The 22,821-nt window shown below is 44.3% G+C and overlaps 1 protein-coding gene across 1 annotated transcript in view; it reads left to right on the top strand.

Moving 5' to 3' along the window:
- vps37d (VPS37D subunit of ESCRT-I) overlaps positions 1-22,821 on the top strand; it is a 43,995-nt gene that overhangs the window by 8,476 nt on the left and 12,698 nt on the right. The gene's annotated exons all lie outside the window — the stretch shown is intronic.

Raw genomic sequence — 22,821 nt, 5'->3', positions numbered from 1 at the left:
GGGGGGGGGGGGTCTCTGTGCAGCCGGGACACGCTCGCTCTAGACGGGCTGCTGACTCAGAGCAGCGCTGGTGGGAAGGAGAGCTCGACACTTAAATACTTGAGCAGAGCCACAAGTCAGCTGGACAGGAAGTCTCAGACGAGTCGTATTCCCTCCTCATTCGCAGCCTCTTCTTGGGTGAATTTTTTAAATTCCTTAAATTGTTTCGCAAGAGTCATGCCTTCAGCAGATGGGCTGCTGGATGATTCCACGAGGATGTATTATCAACACGCGCTTGGATTCTAGGTAGAGGACGGCTGAGCCCAAACGTTCGAACGTTCGAACCTTCGTTCGTTACGTTGGCATTCGAATTCTAAATCAACATTCGAATTTTTTATTCTTTTTTAAATATTTTTTTCTATTAATTCTGTTTAAACCAATGGGGTTTTTCTTCACAGTTGCAGATAAACTAGATTAGGCTACACTAATATTATAGTATAAAAAGAAACTGATGAGTTATATTCATTAAAGAAAGTTGATTTAATTGATTTAGTTGGCTGGGGCTTCTCCCTGGGCTGGGTCTGGGGCTGGAAAGTTGATTTAATAAAAAAGAAGGCTCATTTAATCGGATTAATCACTTTATTCAAATTAAGGATTTGTTTGAGGATATTTATTAAAAAAAAATTATATAAAATAATTTATTTTGAATATATATTTTTTGTAATTAAAAAACGAATGTTCGAACGTTCGCTCGAAAAACCCTGACGAAGTTCGAAATCCCAAAAACAGGCTTTGGGGGAAACAGCCTTAATTCCAGGGAGTGTTGATAAGCCGACAGATCATCACACCGACAGGGGGGGGGGGGGGGGGGGGGGCTGTCTTGAGCAGCGGGAGGAGCGTCTGCCGACCGCCGCGCTGCGGAAGGCTCTCCACACGGCTCCAGTCTCAGCTGCTGCGCAATGATGGAGGGAGGGAGGAATGTTCAACTTCCTGTCAACACACACACACACACACACGCACGCACGCACATACACACTCTACCAACCGCTAAGCAGTGTGTGTGTGTGTGTGTGTGTGTGTGTGTGTGTGTGTGTGTGTGTGTGTGGGTGGGGGGTTCTTCCTTCCTTTCCTCCAAAACATCTGATTCTCATTTGGCGCAACAAGGGGGAAGAAAGGGTGAATAAGGAGGACTTCCCGAGGCGAGTAACCGTAGACGACACTACAAGATGCGCTGACGGCGAACAGCAACGTTGTGTAACGCGGCCCTGCCGGCGGCAGATGAGTGTGTCTGTGTGTGTGTCTGTGTGTGTCCGTGGAGAATACAGTCACGCATGCGGGGTCTCGACGCCGTTCCCACTATTGTTACGCCGGCTAGGGAGCCCGCTCCCCCCCCCCCCCCTGGTCCCACACCTTTTCGATTACCAGCTAGTCATGTGGTTTATAAACCCCATATACAGACTTGTTTAATTACCAGTTAGATGGTGCACATCACATGTGGTTTATAGATGTTATACAGACGGCTTAATTGGCAATTATATGGTAATAATGTAGATGTGGTTTAAGGGTCTACAGGTCGTAGGGTGTAAGGGTTCCTTCCCCCGGTCCTGCGGGACCGGACGGCAACCCTCCTCCCGGTTCGGCTGGTCCAGGTGTCGGACCTTCTCAACCCCCCTTCCATACACCACTTCACAATACAACATTGCCAACCGGTGGGCTGATCCAGATGTGGCAGATCTGGCATCAGCTCACTCACTTGATTAACATTATTTTCTGCTATTTATGTTTGTTATGTTCATTGTCTATGTTGTCGTTGTTATTTCCATTTTGTTAGACTTGTGTTCCCCTGTCTGTGATTTGTAAATGTGTTTTAGTCTTGTTGGTCTCAGTTTGTTCAATTGTTATTGTTTTCCCCCTGTGTGCTCTGTGTTCTGTTAGTTCTGTCTACCACACCTGTGTCCTGTTAGTAATTACCCTCTGTCTCTAATTAGTGTTTGTATATTAGGTGTTGTGGGCCAGCAGACACTTGCTGGTTCATTGTTTAATGTTACCGTTGTTGTCAGCCGTGTTCCTTGTTTTCTGTTTTGAGTAAAGCCTTATTATCGTCACTACGCCGTCTCCTGCTTCCTGTTAAGTATCTCTCCGTTGTCTGCTGCAAACTGGGTTCCACACACCACATCATGCCATCAAAGCGTTCCAAGCGTTTAAGGGTCTACAGGACGTAGGGTAGAGTAATGTGGACATGGTTTAAGGGTCTACAGGACGTAAAGTAGAGTAATGTGGACATGGTTTAAGGGTCTACAGGACGTAGGGTAGAGTAATGTGGACATGGTTTAAGGGTCTACAGGACGTAGGGTAGAGTAATGTGGACATGGTTTAAGGGTCTACAGGACGTAGGGTAGAGTAATGTGGACATGGTTTAAGGGTCTACAGGACGTAGGGTAGAGTAATGTGGACATGGTTTAAGGGTCTACAGGACGTAGGGTAGAGTAATGTGGACATGGTTTAAGGGTCTACAGGACGTAGGGTAGAGTAATGTGGACATGGTTTAAAGGTCTACAAGACATTGGGTAGTAATGTGGACATGGTTTAAAGGTCTACAAGACATTGGGTAGTAATGTGGACATGGTTTAAAGGTCTACAGGACGTAGGGTAGTAATGTGGACATGGTTTAAAGGTCTACAAGACATTGGGTAGTAATGTGGACATGGTTTAAAGGTCTACAAGACATTGGGTAGTAATGTGGACATGGTTTAAAGGTCTACAAGACATTGGGTAGTAATGTGGACATGGTTTAAAGGTCTACAAGACATTGGGTAGTAATGTGGACATGGTTTAAAGGTCTACAAGACATTGGGTAGTAATGTGGACATGGTTTAAAGGTCTACAAGACATTGGGTAGTAATCTGGACATGGTTTAAAGGTCTACAGGACATTGGGTAGTAATGTGGACATGGTTTAAAGGTCTACAAGACATTGGGTAGTAATGTGGACATGGTTTAAAGGTCTACAAGACATTGGGTAGTAATGTGGACATGGTTTAAAGGTCTACAGGACATGGCGATGGAGATATAAACATGGAGATGTAGCTCTGGGGTTTTGTTGGACTATCTTCTGCTGGGCCACTGGCTAATTCTCAGGGCTCCGATGCTCTCATGCCTCACTAGGCTCCATCTGTGTGACGCCGACGTGTTTGTGTGTGTAACTGTAACCGGAGGGAGATGGGTTTCCCAGTGCGCTGACCTGCTTTTCTCCCGTCTGCGTTCTCACAGCCAGCCAGTCAGTAGAGCAGATTCAGAGCCACAGGGGGGGAAGATGATGTTTCTCTGAACACGTGACATCCATGTTGTTGCTTCCAGCTGCCCGGGCAGCGACTCTCGTGTCGTCGTCAGTCAGCGTTGCTCTCATCTCCTCCTAGGTGCTGCCGGGAGCCAGTGGCACCCTCCGTTCAACTGTAAACATCGGGGACGTCCGTTTCTCTCATAGGCTGGCCGGCACGGAGGCACACACGCCGTTTTTAACGTTGTTGTTTTACATTTATTTATTTATTTAGCTCGTGAATTTGAAGCTTCACTTGATTATTTCAGATGTGTGTGGTTATGTTTTTATGAATGAACGTGTAGTAAAACGGCCCAGCATCTTCTAGCCCCAGTGATGGTGGAGCCCAGAGCTTCGCAGCCTGTCTCTGTGGAAGTGATCTTGTATCAAGGTCATTGTCAATGTTTTATTATTATAATTTATAAAAAATTATTATTTAAATCGAATTAAGTACCTTATAAACTCTGTCTTTAAAAGGTACTAGTTATTACACACCACACAGTGGATGTACTCATTCACATGGCAGCGATTGCATATATAATGTCTCATTCCTCATGGAAAGATCCAGCTACTTTTGTGAGCTGGTCCCTGCCCTCTATGTATCGGCTAGTGAGCCTCCTTCATAGTAGTAGTAGTAGTTGTTGTATTCATCATACTTTTGGTAGTAACGACAACAACAGTAGTATTCATACTTAGTATTAGTATTCATACTTTTGGTAGTAATGGTATTAACAACAACAGTAATAGTACAGTAGCAGTAGCAGTAATACACTAGTAGCAGTAGTAGTAGTACACTAGTAGCAGTAGTAGTAGTACACTAGTAGTAGTAGTAGTAGTACACTAGTAGCAGTAGTAGTAGTACACTAGTAGTAGTAGTAGTAGTAGTAATACACTAGTAGCAGTAGCAGTAATACACTAGTAGCAGTAGTAGTAGTACACTAGTAGTAGTAGTAGTAGTACACTAGTAGCAGTAGTACACTAGTAGCAGTAGTAGTAGTACACTAGTAGTAGTAGTAGTAGTACACTAGTAGCAGTAGTACACTAGTAGTAGTAGTAGTAGTACACTAGTAGCAGTAGTAGTAGTACACTAGTAGTAGTAGTAGTAATACACTAGTAGCAGTAGCAGTAATACACTAGTAGCAGTAGTAGTAGTACACTAGTAGTAGTAGTAGTAGTACACTAGTAGCAGTAGTACACTAGTAGCAGTAGTAGTAGTACACTAGTAGTAGTAGTAGTAGTAGTACACTAGTAGCAGTAGTACACTAGTAGCAGTAGTAGTAGTACACTAGTAGTAGTAGTAGTAGTACACTAGTAGCAGTAGTACACTAGTAGCAGTAGCAGTAGTACACTAGTAGCAGTAGTACACTAGTAGCAGTAGTACACTAGTAGCAGTAGCAGTAGTACACTAGTAGCAGTAGCAGTAGTACACTAGCAGCAGTAGCAGTAGTACACTAGTAGCAGTAGTACACTAGTAGCAGTAGCAGTAGTACACTAGTAGCAGTAGCAGTAGTACACTAGAAGCAGTAGCAGTAGTACACTAGTAGCAGTAGTACACTAGTAGTAGTAGCAGTAGTACACTAGTAGTAGTAGTACACTAGTAGCAGTAGTAGTACACTAGTAGCAGTAGCAGTAGTACACTAGTAGCAGTAGCAGTAGTACACTAGTAGCAGTAGCAGTAGTACACTAGTAGCAGTAGTACACTAGTAGCAGTAGTACACTAGTAGCAGTAGCAGTAGTACACTAGTAGTAGTAGTACACTAGTAGCAGTAGCAGTAGTACACTAGTAGTAGTAGTACACTAGTAGCAGTAGTACACTAGTAGCAGTAGCAGTAGTACACTAGTAGCAGTAGCAGTAGTACACTAGTAGCAGTAGTACACTAGTAGCAGTAGCAGTAGTACACTAGTAGCAGTAGCAGTAGTACACTAGTAGCAGTAGTACACTAGTAGCAGTAGTACACTAGTAGCAGTAGCAGTAGTACACTAGTAGCAGTAGTACACTAGTGGTAGTAGTACACTAGTAGCAGTAGTACACTAGTAGTAGTAGTACACTAGTAGCAGTAGTACACTAGTAGCAGTAGCAGTAGTACACTAGTAGTAGTAGTACACTAGTAGCAGTAGCAGTAGTACACTAGTAGCAGTAGCAGTAGTACACTAGTAGCAGTAGCAGTAGTACACTAGTAGCAGTAGCAGTAGTACACTAGTAGCAGTAGCAGTAGTACACTAGTAGCAGTAGTACACTAGTAGCAGTAGCAGTAGTACACTAGTAGCAGTAGTACACTAGTAGCAGTAGCAGTAGTACACTAGTAGCAGTAGTACACTAGTAGCAGTAGTACACTAGTAGTAGTAGTACACTAGTAGCAGTAGCAGTAGTACACTAGTAGCAGTAGCAGTAGTACACTAGTAGCAGTAGCAGTAGTACACTAGTAGCAGTAGTAGTAGTACACTAGTAGCAGTAGCAGTAGTACACTAGTAGCAGTAGTAGCAGTAGTACACTAGTAGCAGTAGTACACTAGTAGCAGTAGCAGTAGTACACTAGTAGCAGTAGTACACTAGTAGCAGTAGTACACTAGTAGTAGTAGTACACTAGTAGCAGTAGCAGTAGTACACTAGTAGCAGTAGCAGTAGTACACTAGTAGCAGTAGCAGTAGTACACTAGTAGCAGTAGTAGTAGTACACTAGTAGCAGTAGCAGTAGTACACTAGTAGCAGTAGTAGCAGTAGTACACTAGTAGCAGTAGTACACTAGTAGCAGTAGCAGTAGTACACTAGTAGCAGTAGTACACTAGTAGCAGTAGCAGTAGTACACTAGTAGCAGTAGTACACTAGTAGCAGTAGCAGTAGTACACTAGTAGTAGTAGTACACTAGTAGCAGTAGTAGTAGTACACTAGTAGCAGTAGCAGTAGTACACTAGTAGCAGTAGCAGTAGTACACTAGTAGCAGTAGCAGTAGTACACTAGTAGCAGTAGTAGCAGTAGTACACTAGTAGCAGTAGTACACTAGTAGCAGTAGCAGTAGTACACTAGTAGCAGTAGTACACTAGTAGCAGTAGCAGTAGTACACTAGTAGCAGTAGCAGTAGTACACTAGTAGCAGTAGCAGTAGTACACTAGTAGCAGTAGTACACTAGTAGCAGTAGTACACTAGTAGCAGTAGCAGTAGTACACTAGTAGCAGTAGTACACTAGTAGCAGTAGCAGTAGTACACTAGTAGCAGTAGCAGTAGTACACTAGTAGCAGTAGTACACTAGTAGCAGTAGTACACTAGTAGCAGTAGCAGTAGTACACTAGTAGCAGTAGTACACTAGTAGTAGTAGTACACTAGTAGCAGTAGCAGTAGTACACTAGTAGCAGTAGTACACTAGTAGCAGTAGCAGTAGTACACTAGTAGCAGTAGTACACTAGTAGCAGTAGTACACTAGTAGCAGTAGTACACTAGTAGCAGTAGCAGTAGTACACTAGTAGCAGTAGTACACTAGTAGCAGTAGCAGTAGTACACTAGTAGCAGTAGTACACTAGTAGCAGTAGTACACTAGTAGCAGTAGTACACTAGTAGCAGTAGCAGTAGTACACTAGTAGCAGTAGTACACTAGTAGCAGTAGTACACTAGTAGCAGTAGTACACTAGTAGCAGTAGCAGTAGTACACTAGTAGCAGTAGTACACTAGTAGCAGTAGTACACTAGTAGCAGTAGTACACTAGTAGCAGTAGCAGTAGTACACTAGTAGCAGTAGTACACTAGTAGCAGTAGCAGTAGTACACTAGTAGCAGTAGTACACTAGTAGCAGTAGTACACTAGTAGCAGTAGCAGTAGTACACTAGTAGCAGTAGCAGTAGTACACTAGTAGCAGTAGTACACTAGTAGCAGTAGCAGTAGTACACTAGTAGCAGTAGCAGTAGTACACTAGTAGCAGTAGTACACTAGTAGCAGTAGCAGTAGTACACTAGTAGCAGTAGTACACTAGTAGCAGTAGTACACTAGTAGCAGTAGCAGTAGTACACTAGTAGCAGTAGTACACTAGTAGCAGTAGCAGTAGTACACTAGTAGCAGTAGCAGTAGCAGTAGTACACTAGTAGCAGTAGTACACTAGTAGCAGTAGCAGTAGTACACTAGTAGCAGTAGCAGTAGTACACTAGTAGCAGTAGTACACTAGTAGCAGTAGCAGTAGTACACTAGTAGCAGTAGTACACTAGTAGCAGTAGTACACTAGTAGCAGTAGCAGTAGCAGTAGTACACTAGTAGCAGTAGCAGTAGTACACTAGTAGTAGTAGTACACTAGTAGCAGTAGTACACTAGTAGCAGTAGCAGTAGTACACTAGTAGCAGTAGTACACTAGTAGCAGTAGTACACTAGTAGCAGTAGCAGTAGTACACTAGTAGCAGTAGTACACTAGTAGCAGTAGCAGTAGTACACTAGTAGCAGTAGTACACTAGTAGCAGTAGCAGTAGTACACTAGTAGCAGTAGTACACTAGTAGCAGTAGTACACTAGTAGCAGTAGTACACTAGTAGCAGTAGCAGTAGTACACTAGTAGCAGTAGTACACTAGTAGCAGTAGTACACTAGTAGCAGTAGCAGTAGTACACTAGTAGCAGTAGTACACTAGTAGCAGTAGTACACTAGTAGCAGTAGCAGTAGTACACTAGTAGCAGTAGTACACTAGTAGCAGTAGTACACTAGTAGCAGTAGCAGTAGTACACTAGTAGCAGTAGTACACTAGTAGCAGTAGTACACTAGTAGCAGTAGCAGTAGTACACTAGTAGCAGTAGTACACTAGTAGCAGTAGTACACTAGTAGCAGTAGTACACTAGTAGCAGTAGCAGTAGTACACTAGTAGCAGTAGTACACTAGTAGCAGTAGCAGTAGCAGTAGTACACTAGTAGCAGTAGTACACTAGTAGCAGTAGCAGTAGTACACTAGTAGCAGTAGTACACTAGTAGCAGTAGTACACTAGTAGCAGTAGCAGTAGTACACTAGTAGCAGTAGCAGTAGTACACTAGTAGCAGTAGTACACTAGTAGCAGTAGCAGTAGCAGTAGTACACTAGTAGCAGTAGCAGTAGTACACTAGTAGCAGTAGCAGTAGTACACTAGTAGCAGTAGCAGTAGCAGTAGTACACTAGTAGCAGTAGCAGTAGTACACTAGTAGCAGTAGCAGTAGTACACTAGTAGCAGTAGTACACTAGTAGCAGTAGCAGTAGTACACTAGTAGCAGTAGTAGTAGTACACTAGTAGCAGTAGTACACTAGTAGCAGTAGTACACTAGTAGCAGTAGCAGTAGTACACTAGTAGCAGTAGTACACTAGTAGCAGTAGCAGTAGTACACTAGTAGCAGTAGTACACTAGTAGCAGTAGCAGTAGTACACTAGTAGCAGTAGTACACTAGTAGCAGTAGCAGTAGTACACTAGTAGCAGTAGTACACTAGTAGCAGTAGCAGTAGTACACTAGTAGCAGTAGCAGTAGTACACTAGTAGCAGTAGTACACTAGTAGCAGTAGCAGTAGTACACTAGTAGCAGTAGTACACTAGTAGCAGTAGCAGTAGTACACTAGTAGCAGTAGTACACTAGTAGCAGTAGTACACTAGTAGCAGTAGCAGTAGTACACTAGTAGCAGTAGCAGTAGCAGTAGTACACTAGTAGCAGTAGTACACTAGTAGCAGTAGCAGTAGTACACTAGTAGCAGTAGTACAGTAGTAGCAGTAGTAGTAGTACACTAGTAGCAGTAGTACAGTAGTAGCAGTAGTACACTAGTAGCAGTAGTACAGTAGTAGCAGTAGCAGTAGTACACTAGTAGCAGTAGTACACTAGTAGCAGTAGTACACTAGTAGCAGTAGTACACTAGTAGCAGTAGTACACTAGTAGCAGTAGTACAGTAGTAGCAGTAGTACACTAGTAGCAGTAGCAGTAGTACACTAGTAGCAGTAGTAGTAGTACACTAGTAGCAGTAGTACACTAGTAGCAGTAGCAGTAGTACACTAGTAGCAGTAGTAGTAGTACACTAGTAGCAGTAGTACACTAGTAGCAGTAGCAGTAGTACACTAGTAGCAGTAGTAGTAGTACACTAGTAGCAGTAGTACACTAGTAGCAGTAGTACACTAGTAGCAGTAGTACACTAGTAGCAGTAGTACACTAGTAGCAGTAGTACACTAGTAGCAGTAGCAGTAGTACACTAGTAGCAGTAGTACACTAGTAGCAGTAGCAGTAGTACACTAGTAGCAGTAGCAGTAGTACACTAGTAGCAGTAGTACACTAGTAGCAGTAGCAGTAGTACACTAGTAGCAGTAGTACACTAGTAGCAGTAGTACACTAGTAGCAGTAGTACACTAGTAGCAGTAGCAGTAGTACACTAGTAGCAGTAGTACACTAGTAGCAGTAGCAGTAGTACACTAGTAGCAGTAGCAGTAGTACACTAGTAGTAGTAGTACACTAGTAGCAGTAGTACACTAGTAGCAGTAGTACACTAGTAGCAGTAGCAGTAGTACACTAGTAGCAGTAGTACAGTAGTAGCAGTAGTACACTAGTAGCAGTAGTACACTAGTAGCAGTAGCAGTAGTACACTAGTAGCAGTAGCAGTAGTACACTAGTAGCAGTAGCAGTAGTACACTAGTAGCAGTAGTACACTAGTAGCAGTAGCAGTAGTACACTAGTAGCAGTAGCAGTAGCAGTAGTACACTAGTAGCAGTAGCAATAATACACTAGTAGCAGTAGTACACTAGTAGCAGTAGCAGTAGTACACTAGTAGCAGTAGTACAGTAGTAGCAGTAGTAGTAGTACACTAGTAGCAGTAGTACAGTAGTAGCAGTAGTACACTAGTAGCAGTAGCAGTAGTACAGTAGTAGCAGTAGCAGTAGTACACTAGTAGCAGTAGTACACTAGTAGCAGTAGTACACTAGTAGCAGTAGTACAGTAGTACACTAGTAGCAGTAGTACAGTAGTAGCAGTAGTACACTAGTAGCAGTAGTACACTAGTAGCAGTAGCAGTAGTACACTAGTAGCAGTAGTAGTAGTACACTAGTAGCAGTAGTACACTAGTAGCAGTAGCAGTAGTACACTAGTAGCAGTAGTAGTAGTACACTAGTAGCAGTAGTACACTAGTAGCAGTAGTACACTAGTAGCAGTAGTACACTAGTAGCAGTAGTACACTAGTAGCAGTAGCAGTAGTACACTAGTAGCAGTAGTACACTAGTAGCAGTAGCAGTAGTACACTAGTAGCAGTAGTACACTAGTAGCAGTAGCAGTAGTACACTAGTAGCAGTAGTACACTAGTAGCAGTAGCAGTAGTACACTAGTAGCAGTAGTACACTAGTAGCAGTAGTACACTAGTAGCAGTAGCAGTAGTACACTAGTAGCAGTAGCAGTAGTACACTAGTAGCAGTAGTACACTAGTAGCAGTAGTACACTAGTAGCAGTAGTACACTAGTAGCAGTAGCAGTAGTACACTAGTAGCAGTAGTACAGTAGTAGCAGTAGTACACTAGTAGCAGTAGTACACTAGTAGCAGTAGTACACTAGTAGCAGTAGTACACTAGTAGCAGTAGCAGTAGTACACTAGTAGCAGTAGCAGTAGTACACTAGTAGCAGTAGCAGTAGTACAGTAGTAGCAGTAGTACACTAGTAGCAGTAGTACAGTAGTAGCAGTAGTACACTAGTAGCAGTAGTACAGTAGTAGCAGTAGTACACTAGTAGCAGTAGTACACTAGTAGCAGTAGTACAGTAGTAGCAGTAGTACACTAGTAGCAGTAGCAGTAGTACACTAGTAGCAGTAGCAGTAGTACACTAGTAGCAGTAGCAGTAGTACACTAGTAGCAGTAGTAGTAGTACACTAGTAGCAGTAGCAGTAGTACACTAGTAGCAGTAGTACACTAGTAGCAGTAGTACACTAGTAGCAGTAGTACACTAGTAGCAGTAGTACAATAGTAGCAGTAGCAGTAGTACACTAGTAGCAGTAGTACACTAGTAGCAGTAGCAGTAGTACACTAGTAGCAGTAGTACACTAGTAGCAGTAGCAGTAGTACACTAGTAGCAGTAGTACACTAGTAGCAGTAGCAGTAGTACACTAGTAGCAGTAGTACACTAGTAGCAGTAGTACACTAGTAGCAGTAGCAGTAGTACACTAGTAGCAGTAGTACACTAGTAGCAGTAGTACACTAGTAGCAGTAGTACACTAGTAGCAGTAGCAGTAGTACACTAGTAGCAGTAGTACACTAGTAGCAGTAGCAGTAGTACACTAGTAGCAGTAGTACAGTAGTAGCAGTAGTACACTAGTAGCAGTAGTACACTAGTAGCAGTAGTACACTAGTAGCAGTAGCAGTAGTACACTAGTAGCAGTAGTACAGTAGTAGCAGTAGTACACTAGTAGCAGTAGTACACTAGTAGCAGTAGTACACTAGTAGCAGTAGTACACTAGTAGCAGTAGCAGTAGTACACTAGTAGCAGTAGCAGTAGTACACTAGTAGCAGTAGTACACTAGTAGCAGTAGTACACTAGTAGCAGTAGTACAGTAGTAGCAGTAGTACACTAGTAGCAGTAGTACACTAGTAGCAGTAGTACAGTAGTAGCAGTAGTACACTAGTAGCAGTAGTACACTAGTAGCAGTAGCAGTAGTACACTAGTAGCAGTAGCAGTAGTACACTAGTAGCAGTAGTACACTAGTAGCAGTAGTAGTAGTACACTAGTAGCAGTAGCAGTAGTACACTAGTAGCAGTAGTACACTAGTAGCAGTAGTACAGTAGTAGCAGTAGTACACTAGTAGCAGTAGTACACTAGTAGCAGTAGCAGTAGTACACTAGTAGCAGTAGCAGTAGTACACTAGTAGCAGTAGTAGTAGTACACTAGTAGCAGTAGCAGTAGTACACTAGTAGCAGTAGTACACTAGTAGCAGTAGTACAGTAGTAGCAGTAGTACACTAGTAGCAGTAGTACACTAGTAGCAGTAGCAGTAGTACACTAGTAGCAGTAGTACACTAGTAGCAGTAGCAGTAGTACACTAGTAGCAGTAGTACAGTAGTAGCAGTAGTACACTAGTAGCAGTAGTACACTAGTAGCAGTAGTACAGTAGTAGCAGTAGTACACTAGTAGCAGTAGTACACTAGTAGCAGTAGCAGTAGTACACTAGTAGCAGTAGCAGTAGTACACTAGTAGCAGTAGTACACTAGTAGCAGTAGTACACTAGTAGCAGTAGTACACTAGTAGCAGTAGTACACTAGTAGCAGTAGTACACTAGTAGCAGTAGTACACTAGTAGCAGTAGCAGTAGTACACTAGTAGCAGTAGTACACTAGTAGCAGTAGCAGTAGTACACTAGTAGCAGCAGTACACTAGTAGCAGTAGCAGTAGTACACTAGTAGCAGTAGCAGTAGTAGCAGTAGTACACTAGTAGCAGTAGTACACTAGTAGCAGTAGCAGTAGTACACTAGTAGCAGTAGTACAGTAGTAGCAGTAGTACACTAGTAGCAGTAGTACACTAGTAGCAGTAGTACACTAGTAGCAGTAGCAGTAGTACACTAGTAGCAGTAGTACAGTAGTAGCAGTAGTACACTAGTAGCAGTAGTACACTAGTAGCAGTAGTACACTAGTAGCAGTAGCAGTAGTACACTAGTAGCAGTAGCAGTAGTACACTAGTAGCAGTAGTACACTAGTAGCAGTAGTACACTAGTAGCAGTAGTACAGTAGTAGCAGTAGTACACTAGTAGCAGTAGTACACTAGTAGCAGTAGTACAGTAGTAGCAGTAGTACACTAGTAGCAGTAGTACACTAGTAGCAGTAGCAGTAGTACACTAGTAGCAGTAGCAGTAGTACACTAGTAGCAGTAGTACACTAGTAGCAGTAGTAGTAGTACACTAGTAGCAGTAGCAGTAGTACACTAGTAGCAGTAGTACACTAGTAGCAGTAGTACAGTAGTAGCAGTAGTACACTAGTAGCAGTAGTACACTAGTAGCAGTAGCAGTAGTACACTAGTAGCAGTAGCAGTAGTACACTAGTAGCAGTAGTAGTAGTACACTAGTAGCAGTAGCAGTAGTACACTAGTAGCAGTAGTACACTAGTAGCAGTAGTACAGTAGTAGCAGTAGTACACTAGTAGCAGTAGTACACTAGTAGCAGTAGCAGTAGTACACTAGTAGCAGTAGTACAGTAGTAGCAGTAGTACACTAGTAGCAGTAGTACACTAGTAGCAGTAGTACAGTAGTAGCAGTAGTACACTAGTAGCAGTAGTACACTAGTAGCAGTAGCAGTAGTACACTAGTAGCAGTAGCAGTAGTACACTAGTAGCAGTAGTACACTAGTAGCAGTAGTACACTAGTAGCAGTAGTACACTAGTAGCAGTAGCAGTAGTACACTAGTAGCAGTAGTACACTAGTAGCAGTAGCAGTAGTACACTAGTAGCAGCAGTACACTAGTAGCAGTAGCAGTAGTACACTAGTAGCAGTAGCAGTAGTAGCAGTAGTACACTAGTAGCAGTAGTACACTAGTAGCAGTAGCAGTAGTACACTAGTAGTAGTAGTACACTAGTAGTAGTAGTACACTAGTAGCAGTAGCAGTAGTACACTAGTAGCAGTAGTACACTAGTAGCAGTAGCAGTAGTACACTAGTAGCAGTAGCAGTAGTACACTAGTAGCAGTAGCAGTAGTAGCAGTAGTACACTAGTAGCAGTAGTACAGTAGTAGCAGTAGTACACTAGTAGCAGTAGTACACTAGTAGCAGTAGCAGTAGTACACTAGTAGCAGTAGTACAGTAGTAGCAGTAGTACACTAGTAGCAGTAGTACACTAGTAGCAGTAGTACACTAGTAGCAGTAGCAGTAGTACACTAGTAGCAGTAGTACACTAGTAGCAGTAGCAGTAGTACACTAGTAGCAGTAGTACACTAGTAGCAGTAGTACACTAGTAGCAGTAGTACACTAGTAGCAGTAGTACACTAGTAGCAGTAGCAGTAGTACACTAGTAGCAGTAGTACACTAGTAGCAGTAGTACACTAGTAGCAGTAGTACACTAGTAGCAGTAGTACACTAGTAGCAGTAGCAGTAGTACACTAGTAGCAGTAGTACACTAGTAGCAGTAGCAGTAGTACACTAGTAGCAGTAGTACACTAGTAGCAGTAGTACACTAGTAGCAGTAGTACACTAGTAGCAGTAGTACAGTAGTAGCAGTAGTACACTAGTAGCAGTAGTACAGTAGTAGCAGTAGTACACCAGTAGCAGTAGTACACTAGTAGCAGTAGTACACTAGTAGCAGTAGTACACTAGTAGCAGTAGCAGTAGTACACTAGTAGCAGTAGTACACTAGTAGCAGTAGCAGTAGTACACTAGTAGCAGTAGCAGTAGTACACTAGTAGCAGTAGTACACTAGTAGCAGTAGCAGTAGTACAGTAGTAGCAGTAGTACACTAGTAGCAGTAGCAGTAGTACAGTAGTAGCAGTAGCAGTAGTACACTAGTAGCAGTAGTACACTAGTAGCAGTAGCAGTAGTACACTAGTAGCAGTAGTACACTAGTAGCAGTAGTACACTAGTAGCAGTAGCAGTAGTACACTAGTAGCAGTAGTACACTAGTAGCAGTAGTACAGTAGTAGCAGTAGTACACTAGTAGCAGTAGTACACTAGTAGCAGTAGTACACTAGTAGCAGTAGTACACTAGTAGCAGTAGCAGTAGTACACTAGTAGCAGTAGTACACTAGTAGCAGTAGCAGTAGTACACTAGTAGCAGTAGCAGTAGTACACTAGTAGCAGTAGTACACTAGTAGCAGTAGCAGTAGTACACTAGTAGCAGTAGTACACTAGTAGCAGTAGCAGTAGTACACTAGTAGCAGTAGTACACTAGTAGCAGTAGTACACTAGTAGCAGTAGTACACTAGTAGCAGTAGTACAGTAGTAGCAGTAGTACACTAGTAGCAGTAGTACACTAGTAGCAGTAGCAGTAGTACACTAGTAGCAGTAGTACACTAGTAGCAGTAGCAGTAGTACACTAGTAGCAGTAGTACACTAGTAGCAGTAGTACACTAGTAGCAGTAGTACACTAGTAGCAGTAGTACAGTAGTAGCAGTAGCAGTAGTACACTAGTAGCAGTAGTACACTAGTAGCAGTAGCAGTAGTACACTAGTAGCAGTAGTACAGTAGTAGCAGTAGTACACTAGTAGCAGTAGTACACTAGTAGCAGTAGTACAGTAGTAGCAGTAGTACACTAGTAGCAGTAGTACACTAGTAGCAGTAGTACACTAGTAGCAGTAGCAGTAGCAGTAGTACACTAGTAGCAGTAGTAGTAGTACACTAGTAGCAGTAGTACACTAGTAGCAGTAGCAGTAGTACACTAGTAGCAGTAGTACACTAGTAGCAGTAGTACACTAGTAGCAGTAGCAGTAGCAGTAGTACACTAGTAGCAGTAGTAGTAGTACACTAGTAGCAGTAGTACACTAGTAGCAGTAGCAGTAGCAGTAGTACACTAGTAGCAGTAGTAGTAGTACACTAGTAGCAGTAGTACACTAGTAGCAGTAGTACACTAGTAGCAGTAGTACACTAGTAGCAGTAGCAGTAGTACACTAGTAGCAGTAGTACACTAGTAGCAGTAGCAGTAGTACACTAGTAGCAGTAGTACAGTGGTGTAGAACTTTCTAAAAAGCTGTTTTGTTTACTTCTGTCATCATAGCTAGGAGTCTAGGAGCAATGTATTTATAGCCTATTTGCTTTTTCCTACAACTTCCGGAGATTCCCGCGGAGAGAGGTGCGAGCACCCGGAAATACGACACTGTACTCTCTCTCTCTCTCTCGCGCGCGCGTCCGCTCGCTCACGATCTAGGAAGCCCAAAAAAACGAAACGCACGGGGAGCTTTAGCAGCTAGTCGAAACGGATCGGTATCAACTTGCCTCCTGAATCATCGGGAGGCTTTTCAGAAACGAGACGTGTCCCATCCTGTAAAACCAGAGAGCAGGTGACGTCGTCGCCGGGCAGGTTGCGTGTCGTCAGTCAGCTGGAGGCGACCGCATGGCTCTGTGCCCATTGGTTCCACACAGATGAAAGTTGACCAACCGCATGGCTCCTCCTCTGGCATTTTTTCCTTCTGCGTCTCCCTCCCCCTCCTCCTCCTCCTCCCCCTATTGGTCACAATTAGCCTCTAGGTTCTCGCTATAATTATTATTTTGCCACTAGATGTAGGTCACATGGCGTTGGCTGTCACCTCACATTACAGCCCCCCCCCCCCCCCCCCCCCCTCCCCTCTCCTGCATCTGGGGCGCGGGGTCGTGCTGCATGTGGCAGCCTGACCTCCTCCTTCAGTCATGCATGCCTGTAGTACCCCCTCCCTCCACCCAGCAGTGAGGCCTGCTCCTTCCTACGTACAGCAGACGCTCCAAGCCTGACCTCCTCCTTCAGTCATGCATGCCTGTAGTACCCCCTCCCTCCACCCAGCAGTGAGGCCTGCTCCTTCCTACGTACAGCAGACGCTCCAAGCCTGACCTCCTCCTTCAGTCATGCATGCCTGTAGTACCCCCTCCCTCCACCCAGCAGTGAGGCCTGCTCCTTCCTACGTACAGCAGACGCTCCAAGCCTGACCTCCTCCTTCAGTCATGCATGCCTGTAGTACCCCCTCCCTCCACCAGGCGAGGCCTGCTCCTTCCTACGTACAGCAGACGCTCCAAGCCTGACCTCCTCCTTCAGTCATGCATGCCTGTAGTACCCCCTCCCTCCACCAGGCGAGGCCTGCTCCTTCCTACGTACAGCAGACGCTCCAAGCCTGACCTCCTCCTTCAGTCATGCATGCCTGTAGTACCCCCTCCCTCCACCAGGCGAGGCCTGCTCCTTCCTACGTACAGCAGACGCTCCAAGCCTGACCTCCTCCTTCAGTCATGCATGCCTGTAGTACCCCCTCCCTCCACCAGGCGAGGCCTGCTCCTTCCTACGTACAGCAGACGCTCCAAGCCTGACCTCCTCCTTCAGTCATGCATGCAATATATACAGTACATACCAGTACCACAACAGTGGGTATATAATATATACAGTACATACCAGTACCACAACAGTGGGTATATAATATATACAGTACATACCAGTACCACAACAGTGGGTATATAATATATACAGTACATACCAGTACCACAACAGTGGGTATATAATATATACAGTACATACCAGTACCACAACAGTGGGTATATAATATATACAGTACATACCAGTACCACAACAGTGGGTATATACAGTACATACCAGGACTATATATATATATATATTTTTTTTGTATCCACTTTTTCTCTTTTTCTCCCATCCCAATTCCATTGTGCCAATTCTTCCCTCCCCTGTCTTGAACGTTGCTCGCATATGCCCCCCACTGGCCGGTTGTAGGGAGGATAGAAGCCTTGCATCACGTGTCCCCTCCGCTACACGAGGAGGCAACCTGTCACATCTTTTCACCTGCCAGCGCGGACTCTCATTGGCGAGGAGTAACGTGTGGGAGGCTCACACTACCCCCGCCATTTCCTGTCTCTGCTGTGCAGGCGTCCCCCAACCGACCTGTAGGAGTCGCTGTCCACAACGTCCAGATTACCACCCATCGACTTCCACCCGCCGACTCTGCCAATTGAGTTAGTATGGCGGCCGGCCCAAGCCGGAGGCAACGCCGACAGCGGGAGTCGAACCCGGTGTCTCTTGCGTTCCATATATATATATGGAATGCAAAAGAGAATAAGAACGAGTCACTCACTTGTGTTAACTAGTGTGATGATGAAGATGATGAGGGTAGTGTCATCAAAACAACATAGGTAGGCAATACTTTAAAATCATGGGACCTGTGCCTGTCCTCGCGTTATTATCGGAGACAACCAGCCCAGTATTATGCAAAAACAAAAGTAGGGCGGCCGGGTAGCGCAGAGGACTAAGCGTCTGTCTACCACCGCAGAGACAGTGGGATCGAATCAATCTGCGGTACCTCCGGCTTGGTCGGCCGTCCATACTGACACAATTGGCAGTGTTAGCGGATCCGTGGGAAACCCGGCGTGGGTGGGTCCTGGTCGTTGTAAACAGCGACTCCTACAGTTGGGTCGGGGCGCCTGTTCAGCAGGGAAGGATCTGGGAGAGGTAGTGTGACCTCCCACACGTTACACTCTCCCAGTGAGAGTCCACGCTGCCAGGTGAAAAAGAAGTGGTGGGCTGGCTACACATGTGTCGGAGGAAGCATGTGATAGTCTCCGCCCTCCCGGACCGACGGTAGGGGGCAGAGTGCGCAATGACCAGGAAGGGGAGTGGGAATTGGGACAACGACTAACATTGGGATGGGAGAAAAACGGAAAAAGGAGGGGGGAAAAAGATCATTAAAAAAAAATATATATATATATATATAAAATAAATTTAAAAATAAAATAGTCTGCTGAACATGTTGACGTACGTCAGAGACTAGACTAGGCCTGATTCACACAATAGGACACGTGAATATGTCGTGGATGAAAGCGCTCCATCGCACTTATGCCTGAGCCACATCAAGTGTGGGAAATCTTTGTATATAGACGGCTGCTACTCATAAACGTATAAACAAAGCATTATGGCAGATGAACGTTATTCCCATCGAACAATATTATTTGTTCGAAAACATGCGTGTTGTGTTGGGACACGATGAATCGTCTGGTTCCACAAGCAGATGTCTGATGCAGATCAGTCGTACAAATACAAGTATTGGAATGATTAGTGACATTCTTTGGTTGAAGAGAAGATGGTCTGCAGCAGCATAGACTCTATAACAGCTCCACAGTGAGACTACGAGGTTCTGACATCGCACGCTAGTGTGATAGTAAAGGGTCTGCTGTCGTGTGGCAGTGGAGGGGTTAACCTTCTGTGTATCGTCGCAGTGAAAGGGTTAACCGTTTGGTAGTGTGACAGTAAAGGGTTGACCTGCTGTCGTGTGGCAGTGAAAGGGTTGACCTGCTGTCGTGTGGCAGTGAAGGGGTTAACCTTCTGTGTATCGTCGCAGTGAAAGGGTTAACCGTTTGGTAGTGGGATATTAAAGGGTTGACCTGCTGTCGTGTGGCAGTGAAGGGGTTAACCTTCTGTGTATCGTCGCAGTGAAAGGGTTAACCGTTTGGTAGTGGGATAGTAAAGGGTTAACCTTCTGTCGTGTGGCAGTGAAAGGGTTGACCTGCTGTCGTGTGGCAGTGAAGGGGTTAACCTTCTGTGTATCGTCGCAGTGAAAGGGTTAACCGTTTGGTAGTGTGATAGTAAAGGGTTAACCTTCTGTCGTGTGGCAGTGAAAGGGTTAATAGTGTTGTCGGTATTTTCACATTTAATGATCAATGATTTAGCAGCGAGCGCGACCTCTGTGCGTGTTTTTCGGGTTGCACGGAGATATTACCATATTATTATTATTAGACACTTATGTGTAACGGGGACGCGCTTCAGAATGGACCTCAGAGTCTTGGGATTTAAGTCCGTACACTATATTACTGTTGGCGTATTCTCTCCCCAGCCTCGCTGTGGGCTTTGGGTGCGCCGGCCGGAGTGCATTTAAAGTGGTTGTTATTAAGTGGCCCCATGGGCGGCCAGGTGGTGCAGTGGGCAAGGCACTCACCACCAATGCTGGAGACGCTGGGTGCGCGTGTTCGATCCACATTGTTTTCAGTTTGGCTGGTCGTCCGTACTAATACAATTGGCAGTATTAGAGGGTGGGAAAGCTGATGGGTGGGTCCTGGGCGTTGTGGACAGCGACCCCTACAGTTCGGTCGGGGCGCCTGCTCAGCGAAGGAAGGATCTGGAGGGAGGTAGTGTGACCTTCCACTACCTTCTCCCGGTGAGAGTCTGCGCTGCCGGCTGGCTGCGCATGTGTCGGAGGAAAGCATGTGACAGTCTCCGGCCTCCTGGACCAACAGTAGGGGGTAGAGTGCGCAACAACCAGGAAGGGAGTTGGGAATTGGCATAACGACTAACATTGGGATGGGAGAAAAATCGGAAAAAAGAGGAGGGGGAAAAAAGATAGTAAAAAAAAAACGAACGCACCCTTTAAACGTGAAGATGGAGGCCTTGAACGGAATGTTTGTGTACTTTTTTTCTTCCAGTATGGCCTCCAGTATTTTCCAAATATTTTAATTGTCGATAAATTATAAAGAAAATCTAATTGGTTTATGCGAATATTGTTTTTTCCCCCTTGTTCTTACCGGCACCTACACTGTGAGTGAATGGATGAATGAATGAATGAATGAATGAATGAATGAATGAATGAATGAATTTATTCACACACACACACACGATATATTACATGTACATATCTTCATGTGAAAACAACAACGATGCAATGTGCCAGGTCTCCCAAGAAGCTAGTTAAAGCTTTTGGAGGCGGAGCCTGATCACAAACATAGACAAAATAGAAACAACAAAAAACTAAAACAAAACATACAACGTGGGTAGGCTTACCTTACACACCTACCTACTAACTGACATACAACATGGATACACCTACACGGTGTAGTGCAGCTATTCCCAAACTGGCGTACATGTACCTCCAGGGGTACGCACGCACAATGACATCGGGCGGGGTACGCCAAAGAAATCCGTTTCACTCGGGACCTCAGAGGGTCCTCGCCTCCAAAATGTTCGCTGGCCTCTCATTGAAAATGAATTACCGCCCCCCCCCCGTGTGAAACGGCCTTTACATTTCCAAACAGTCCAAGGTATTGAATAGCCCACCTCTCACTGTCGATTTGTATTTGAATAGTTCCTAGTGACTATGGAATTGTGTCCATCCCTACTGCCTGTAACCATTGGTAACCAGTTTCAAAAGAAAATGCCAAATGTCTGTGCAGTGATGGAGGAGGTAAAACACTGGTAAAGCATGATGTTACTGTCCTGCTGTGACTCGTTTACAAGGTCCAGTGATAAGACGCCAAATTATTATATTTCTGTTGATATATTTCTCATATCAACACAATAGCAAGTGTTGTTTTGCGTATAGCAACCATTGTATCTTCCATGTATAAAACAATGGTTGCTATGTGACAGGCAGCCATGTTGGAAGACCGGGAGAACTACACAAACATTCCATGCAGGGCCTCTATCGAAAGCTTTGAAATGCCAGGAATACTCTCAGATGGGGAGAAAAACCACCATTGTACCACTAGAGGGTGCTGTGACACCTCTTTGTTTGACGACAGGATGATGGGGAATTAATTACTTTATTATGAAGGGAATGGGCCTTCGTTTTGGAAAGAAATTACCGCCGGGCTGCGTCTCCTCTTCTTCGCTGTCGGGGGAACTGTCCAACGTGTCTTTAGGACTGTCATTACTACTTAACCTCAACTTAAGAAGGAGGAGAACAAGAAATTACATCACATCTTCCTTCTAGAGAGGCCCGTTGCTTTTATTCTGGTCTGTCCGGGTACCAGATCTTCCTAAAGACAGGGGGAGAAAGGGTGGAAAATGGTAATAATTCATCAGGCTCCACAACAGTGAGCAGGGACCGCTGCCAGACATCCAACTACTAGGAACCTCCACCACTGAGTGTGTCTGACTCCCACCTAAACGGACAGCGTATAACGTATGAAGCATACTGCACCTTATGTGTATACTGTATACTTACTTCACCAGAGCATATTTTTTACCATTTTTAGATGATATATTAGAGTAGATATTAGATTATAGTACATATTGTAAGTTTATTTATTGTAGGGCCAGTGTTTCCCACAGGATTTTGTGAGACTGTGGTGGGTGAACCTGGGCCCCCGGAATTATCTTTTTTTGTACATTTTAAAGTTAAATGCATCAATCTGGTATATTTGTATATTCTCTCCCCACCGTATGTATATTTCTCTCCCACCCACCCACCCACCCCCTCCTAATGTACAGTCTCCTCCCCACCGTATGTATATACTCTCTGTCAGGATCTATGGGTAACATTTGCATATCATATATGTCACAAATGTAACAGTACTATATACCTGTATGTCATGTATGTCCCTATGCCATACATGTCATGTACCCCCCCCCCCTCCTCATGCTGCTATGATGCCTGAATTTCCCCAAGAGGATCAATAAAGGAATATATCTTATCTTAATCTTAACCCTTTCACTACCAAATGGTTAACCCTTTCACTGTGACAATACAGAAGGTTAACCCAATTTCACTGCCCCACGACAAAGGGTTAACCCTTTCACAACCACACTGCAGAAGGTTAACCCTTTCACTGCCACACTACAGACTGTTAACCGTCTGTAGTGTGGTAGTGAAAGGTTAACCGTCTGTAATGTGGTAGTGAAAGGGTTAACCTTCTGTAGTGTGGTAGTGAAAGGGTTAACCTTCTGTAGTGTGGTAGTGAAAGGTTAACCTTCTGTAGTGTGGTAGTGAAAGGGTTAACCGTCTGTAGTGTGGTAGTGAAAGGGTTAACCTTCTGTAGTGTGGTAGTGAAAGGTTAACCGTCTGTAGTGTGGTAGTGAAAGGTTAACCGTCTGTCTGTAGTGTGGTAGTGAAAGGGTTAACCGTCTGTAGTGTGGTAGTGAAAGGTTAACCTTCTGTAGTGTGGTAGTGAAAGGTTAACCTTCTGTAGTGTGGTAGTGAAAGGTTAACCTTCTGTAGTGTGGTAGTG

Source organism: Notolepis coatsorum (genome assembly GCF_963971535.1).
Source record: "Notolepis coatsorum genome assembly, contig: SUPER_8_unloc_1, whole genome shotgun sequence".
In the NCBI taxonomy this organism is placed as follows: Eukaryota; Metazoa; Chordata; class Actinopteri; order Aulopiformes; family Paralepididae; genus Notolepis; species Notolepis coatsorum.
The sequence above is the reverse complement of the archived record's forward strand: the minus strand, read 5'-3'. Positions and strand labels throughout refer to the sequence as shown.